Source organism: Pagrus pagrus, assembly GCF_965226575.1.
Source record: "Pagrus pagrus genome assembly, chromosome: 2".
Classification (NCBI taxonomy): domain Eukaryota; kingdom Metazoa; phylum Chordata; class Actinopteri; order Spariformes; family Sparidae; genus Pagrus; species Pagrus pagrus.
In genome coordinates this window covers 11,026,858-11,033,456 of record NC_140186.1, presented here as the reverse complement: position 1 = coordinate 11,033,456, position 6,599 = coordinate 11,026,858, and positions in this window count along the sequence as shown.

Sequence of the window (6,599 nt, the reverse complement as noted above, 5' to 3'; positions counted from 1 at the left end):
GATTCAAGCCTGATGTCCACAATCACCCACCTAACACTGCTGTGTAGCTGACTGTGCACTTTGAACTCCCTTTGGAAGAATAAACGATCCCCCCACGGGGATCAATAAAGCATCCCATTATTATCATTATTAAGGAGAGATTGGACGGACTGTGAACATGTAACACATGGTTGTACCCCTGTAGTCCAACCTCAATACTAACCTACTTGACCTTAGTGAGAACTTAGTGTACAGGATCATACAGCACAGAGAGGCTATAGGTTAGTAGGCCCTAGAGCTATGTGAGGGTGCTATTACAACTGTGTGTGCTGTTGATCTCTAATGGCTGTGTGCTGGGCTGTAATGGTGCTTGGAGAGAGTGGAAAAGAGAAAATAAGAAGAGGTAATCTCAGAAAATGCTGACCTCTGAGCCACAAAAAGTAGGTGAGAAGTGTTAACGGCTCCTTGGCACAACTCCAAGGTTTTCTTTACAACCTTTGGCCTTTTCTCTCTGTAGACTGTCGAGAGCAGACCTCCTCTTATCCGCCTCGTGTAGTTACGACGGCCTTTTCACTGCCCTTATTTCAGGGTCAAATGAAACCAAAGATAAATCTTCTTTAGACACGCTCTCTGTTTTCCTCCGACTAGAGGCTTCATCTTTGGTACGCTAATTTTTGTGCGTGCATGTGGATGTGTCTCTGGGTGACACACAGCCTGGAGAAAGTGCTGAAATTTTAGTAGAAAGACTAGAAAAATGAGTTTAATTTCACATTTTCTCAGGCTAGAGGAAAAATTGAGTTACCTTTAAGCAAAACAGTCGGTTTGTTCTGACAGAGTATTTTTAAATAATGTGGAGATTGAAATTATGGCCCAAATAAGCAAATTCTTACTTTTACTTTTTATTACTTTAACTTTTTTTTTTTTTTACTGCAAATTTCAGATGTCATGGTGCAAACTTGAGCCAAGTAGAACTGCTTAACACAAAGGATCGCTTCACAATGAAGAAAAATGAATTAAAATCAAGCACAGAACAACAAAATATAATATTCCCTATCAAAGTAAAAGTGCTGCAATAAGAAAAGGAAGCATTAATGGCAAAATGTATTAAGGTATGTATCAGGGTTGTCACGATTATTGCCATATATCCACAATAACCTTGATAATAAAAAATAAAATATGGTGTTAATAATACACATATGATAATATCGTGTGAACACTCCAGGGAAGATGTTCGGCCTTGTGCATCTTTTCTTTATGACTTCATCTGTTTGCCTTTTCACTAGTAATTAAGTGTAACTGCTCATTTTGTACACTTCTTTTTACAGTTACGGTTACAGACTCTCTCTCCACCTCCCTACACTCGTGTTTTGAGGGTAATTCATTTGCCAAAAAAGAGACAAAACACACAGTAAACATTTGGTCACAATAACTATGTAGGAAAATCCTGTCTTGAAGACATTGTATGTATTGTGGTCTAAGAATATACTGTTAAATAATGTAATTTAAAGAAATGCATCAGATTTCATGATCTTTTCATATTTTTACTGTAAAATAAGCATCAGCATCTGTAATGTAGAAAAAAAAATAAAAAAATAAAGCAGGGTAAAAGAAATTAGGACTAAACATTGCTACAGAAAAAACATTAAAACGCCTCCACATATTGTATATAATGGGAAAGACGCAAAGTCTCAGTAGGCTGGTTGACTGAAGGGGACAAACGACAGCTCAAAAGTTGGTGTTACCTTGTCACCAATATGTCGTGACCCACTCCCTTCCCTCTACGCCTCCATCACACCCCTCCAGCCATTAACGCAGTTAGGGCCCGGCCAGGGGAATAAACCTGCATTAGTACAGACATGTCCGCTGGTGTGATATTGATGGTTGTCACTGCCATCGGTTGTTTGGACCATGACAGGACGGTCACACAGGAACATTCTCTACTACTACTATACTATATTAACCCTTGCATTGCATCTGACTGATCATATTTGACACAATATTTTCTTTAACGACGTTAAAGCAGAGACAAAATGAAGATATCCACATGTACAATACAAAATCAATCAAGACCACACACACACCCACACACACACACACACACACACAGACACGCACACACACATACACGTGCTCTCACAGATCTCCTGATTAAGACTGACTCAGTGCTTGCACACCTCATCAACCCTCAGCGACAACTCCCCGGAGAAAACAGGCCTCATTATGCCGGAGAAAAAACAATGACACCCAGCGCTCGCCGTGACTCTTTTGCTAATGGACGAGCCGGCGAAGGGGAGGAAGGAGGCTGATCTGGATCTATGGGTAAAGGCTCGTACCGGGAGCGCGCGAGCATGAAACCTGATGTGATGGCGTGCCTCGTGGGCAAGTATTATTCCAACTGTATATCATTAGCAGGGTGCGTTTTCTAATTAGCAATAGGGCAGAATAATGAATACAGCTCCATTAATCAAAAGGTAATATATGTAAAAGTACTGTTTTATGGCCTTAGGGAAGAGCGTGAAAGGTAGGAGAGAAAACACAAAAATGAGATGGAATGTGAAAACAGCTATCATTGCCTTGCTGAAAAGAACATTGCTTTTCATATTCATTTACACACATCCTTTTATGCAATTTATGGTGCTTGCTCTATGGAGCCCAAATAGAGTCGAAATGAATCGGGAGATCCAAACGAGAAGGGAAATTTGAGTCAGCACAAGCCCCTTCTCCTCTGTTTAAATTAAAGCACCAATTGTTGTATTACATTAAAATTCAGGAGGTACAGCGCGCCGTAGTCGTCTGTAGGCTCGGTGTCTTTGCCTGGTTAGAAGTCACCAAACTGTGAGAGGGGAGGAGAGGAGATTCAGACGGAGTGGCTGTCAGTGCAGTCGGCTTATGTTCAGAGTTATACTGGATAGACAATGGTGAGGGTTCCACTATCAACATTTTAATCAGCTTTTCACTGCTTCAGACGTTAATAGTCGAACGGAGGTCGGCGTTTCAATCAGTTACTCTTCTCTATCTCACTAATTTTATAGAAAATGCTAATCTATAATTTTCGTATCGTCAGTGAAGCCAATGAAAAAAGAACAAGAGCACATTAGCTTCACTTCAGTTTCAGATGTCATTGTGCACATTTGGAGGTAGAGAAACTAAACAGACACAATAACTTTTTGTAATTAAGAAAAAATAGTGTTATAGATGGATTCAATTATGGGAAGCGATGTATCGCTTTAAAGACAGCCGGATTCAGAGTGATTCATTATTTCATCAGCATGTAAGCAGTATTTAAATGTTGCTAACAAGGACATCAGACAACGTTTGTCACTCAACATGTTCTGACTTATCGATATTGTCTGTGGGAGTCAAACAAAAGTAAATTTTCTGGGGTGCGTTTTCTGGGGACTATTTTCAGCGGTGGATTAATACATATTTGGTGTGCGAGTGAGTATTTACAAAAGCAGGGTGGTGTTTTCGGGATTTGAGTCAAAACAAGCTGTGGTGCTCAGCGATGGAGGTCTGCGGCAGATGTATCGGGCTCTGCATACACAAACAATCGTTGTTTGTTCATTGTTGGTTTTGGTTTTTTCATGGGATTATTTTTAACAATCAGAAAAACAAAGGACATCACCAGAACGAGGCAGGTCAAGTTCACCTGCCTGGATTAAAATTTATTTTTTTGCTTTACATTTCTAAAAAAATAAAAAATTTAAATCAAACCACCAACACAAGGATGTACAGACAAACACCACACCTGTTAGCATAGAGAATAAGAGGATCCAATGCTCAAGACTCTAATCTCGTCACAGTGATATTATGTATCTGTTGGTCTCTCAGGAGACCGCAAAGGGAAATCTGTGCAGATGCTCTGTAGGTTAGGTGTTATTTTAGGGATGGAGGAGAGAGAGAGAGATAAAATCAAGGGACAGGGATAAAAGAGGGAAGAAAAAATAGAGAGATAAAAGTTGATCTTGGTACCTCTTCAAGAAATGTTTGAGAAAGCATTTAAGTGATCTGATATTTTCTGCTGCCACAACACTCCCGGCTACTTTGCGCTGAATCTCCAGCTCGAGGAGCCTTTTTTCATACATTTGCACCTCGCAATCCAAAGTGAGCAAAGCCATCTCCTTGTGACAGCAGCCCGGGCTTTTAAACGCATCCCTAAGATATAAATAAACTTTGCTGAGCAGAAGCTGCAAATGCATTTATCCACCCCTACACAAAAAAAAAATATAAAGATGAATCCTGAAGTCTTTCGGAGAGGAGAAAATAGAAATGTCATTAAATTCCCCTGAAATATAGATCACTTTTCACAGGAAAAGATACTTGGCACGCTGGAAGTCAAGTTTATTCATCCCAGCTTGGTACGGAAATAATTAGATAACGTTTTTTGTGTGATTTTAGATTTAGGTAATTTAGATTTCTGTTATATTATTCACACGTTGCATTGTGTCTTTTGTCTTGTAGCTAATTTAATGGCAAAAATAGGCCTAAAAAGTGAAAGAAATCATATTCACAAAGGCTCCTCTTATGGCCACATCCACTCTGACATGCTGCAAAAAGCTAAACCGGAAATAAAAAAATATGAAAGAGAAATTATAAGAAGCGTAAAATGCCGTAAAATAATCAAACTTTGTCTGTGTTTGTAGGCGTCAATGAACAGAGAAGGAGTTCAAAATTTCGAAAGGAGGAAAAAAAAAAAGAAGAGTTGGTTCCTGACATGCATAAGATTCCCTGTGATTTGACGTGTTGTCTCAACCATGATTTGTTGCCACTCCCCAGAGAGCGGAGTTAAAAGACTCGGAGTGACTTGAGGAAGACATACACTTTAATCACGTTAGCGAAGTTTCATGAAAATTTCAGCTCAAGATGCCAACATCTGCTTTCCATTATTAATCACTGTTGTCACCACAAAGAAGATCCTGGCGACATGATACACTCGACTTCTGAAGTTACTTACTTTTGACTGCAACACAGGTATTACTGTCGCACACACAGACGCACGCACACAAATTGAACATGCACACACTTTCCTGCGTGCACACGTGGAAGCGGGGGGGGGGGGAAAGCACATGCACAAAACACACCCAAAATTAAGTGATATGAGGAAAAATGGTTGAAAAATTGAAAACGGGTCATATTAAAAGAGGAAATTGGACCGAGAGAGACTGACGTGTTAGTGAGAGCGACAGAAGAAAAGAGATCAGCATTCTTCTCTTCACTTAAACATCATGCTCCTCCCCGCACTTAAAAGCAGGCCTTCCATGTCTACTTCCCCATTCTATCTTATCAGTGGCATTTACCTCCTAACGAGGGTAATGATAGCAGCAATATCAAAGTAGCACTTTTGTCATGTTGCATTAGAGTCCCTCCCCCTCTACCTGCTTACACACCTCTGATCAGCGATTGTTTGCAGAGATACGGAGTGAAAGACAACTATTTATGTATAAAAGAGAGCGCAGCCTGTCGTCGACTTGGCAGTTGATCATTCTTAAGCAGCTCACCACCTCCTAACCACCTGCATCTCTTTTCATTCTTCTTCCTCTTCCTTTTTCTTTTTTTTTCGCTCAGGCTGTCTTTCACTCCTCTCTTCATGTGGACTGGGTTATCCGATCAGACTGTGAAACAAGCCAGCGAAGGGACGCCTGACAGCGCCAATTAGGGAGGACAGAACAGCGAGCCCTTTCTACATGCATTACGCCAAATAAGTCTTTTGTGTACAAAGAATTGCGGTGAAAAAGCGCGGACAAGCTTCTCTGGCTGGATTGCAAACAAAATGAGCTTCAGCTCTTGTTGTGATGCCAAAATGTGACAGATTTGTTTTGCAGGAGAAATTTATTCTGATTTTTTTTTTTTGCAATATGTCAAACAATAAAAACAACAAAAAAATAAAACAACACACTCTTGCTTGGCCTAAAATTACCTTTAAAGGCAATTTTCTCGGGGACAAACGAGGATATAGCTGTGGCTCATGGGGCACATGAACAAGCACTTAGAAAAAACTGTAAAAACCTGAAAGTTTCAGGAGTTTTCAGCGCCCTCAGAGTCTCAGAGTGAAGTTTCATACTCACTCTCTGCAGTTTTATCTTAACCTGGTAATGAGGGATCATCACTGCACAGATGGATCCCCATTTCAGCACAAAGCACCATGTTGCATCACCACCAGATGGCGCTTTAGCCCTTTAGATCGCTCTAACTTTCTCGTGCAAAAGGCACACACACACACACACACACACACACACACACACACACACACACACACACACACACACACACACACACACACACACACACACAAAGCCTGTATGAATGAATAGATTAGGCCCCATGTAAACAGGCTGCATCTACAACAACATTAGATTCATATGAGAAGCTCTGGCGTGATGATACTGGACCTCCCATTCATTTATTCATAAAGATGCCTGTAGTGGCTAATGAATGCATATTGCAATTATTAGTATTCTGTCAAATATTTAGCATTATAGTTTATTTATTGGGTTTGGAGTCGACTCCGCTGCATAATTATGTCTGGTGTAAAATTATGTACACTTCTGCTTTAATGCTGCCTGTGCAGCAACACGAACAAATTATATTCTCAGTTTGAATCCAAATTTTGAAACACGTTT